The sequence below is a fragment of the Arachis duranensis genome, chromosome 5, assembly GCF_000817695.3.
Source record: "Arachis duranensis cultivar V14167 chromosome 5, aradu.V14167.gnm2.J7QH, whole genome shotgun sequence".
NCBI classification, from domain to species: Eukaryota; Viridiplantae; Streptophyta; class Magnoliopsida; order Fabales; family Fabaceae; genus Arachis; species Arachis duranensis.
In genome coordinates this window covers 93,678,818-93,679,502 of record NC_029776.3, presented here as the reverse complement: position 1 = coordinate 93,679,502, position 685 = coordinate 93,678,818, and the positions used below count along the sequence as shown (strand labels likewise).

Below are 685 nucleotides of genomic sequence, written 5' to 3'. Positions count from 1 at the left end.
GATTCTTGTATTGAAATGGAGCAGTTCCCTTTGCACCAGACAAGAACAATGGATAGATGCTAAATGTTGAAGACAACAACAGAGAAATATCCAAAGCTAGCAGCATGTGCAGCCTCAAACTACACCAACTTCAGTTGTTGTTGTTGTGCACCACCACCACCACCTTTATAAAAAGAAAAATTAAAAAGAAAAAGAAATAAGAAGAATCAGTGAGCACACCCCAGATTGAGAAAGAAATGAGCTTTTCTAAGCAGAACAGAAAACGAGTAGGAACATGCTATGAGTGTAGAAGAGAGCATTAAAGGTTCATTCATCAGTAGAACAGGCTAAGACAGCACACAGAGAGAGAGAGAGAGAGAGAGAGTAGCAACCAAGTGGGGGGAGTAAGGAGGGGACCACAATTGATGGAAAATATTTAAAAAGATTTATAATTATTTTTATTATTTTAATTTTAATTTGTAAAGTCTAAAAATATATAAAAAGAAAAGAATAAAAAATTGGATAAATATTCTTTAAAAATACTATTTGATCATTTGATAGTCCCACTTGAGCCTATAGGAGCAGTAAGCACTAAGCACAGCGTGCTGAAGGTCCCAAGAAAAAAAATTATTAAAAAAATAACTAACATATATATTAAGAATATATATTATAATTATTTATTAATTTTTTTAAAAGATATGTATAT

The 685-nt window shown here is 31.8% G+C and overlaps 1 protein-coding gene across 1 annotated transcript in view; it reads right to left on the bottom strand.

Moving 5' to 3' along the window:
• LOC107490664 (probable serine/threonine-protein kinase SIS8) overlaps positions 1-347 on the bottom strand; it is a gene marked incomplete in the record, with an annotated part of 8,870 nt that extends 8,523 nt beyond the window's left edge. Inside the window, 1 exon segment of the mRNA XM_016111463.3 lies at positions 1-347.
• Between the last annotated feature and the right edge of the window lie 338 nt (positions 348-685).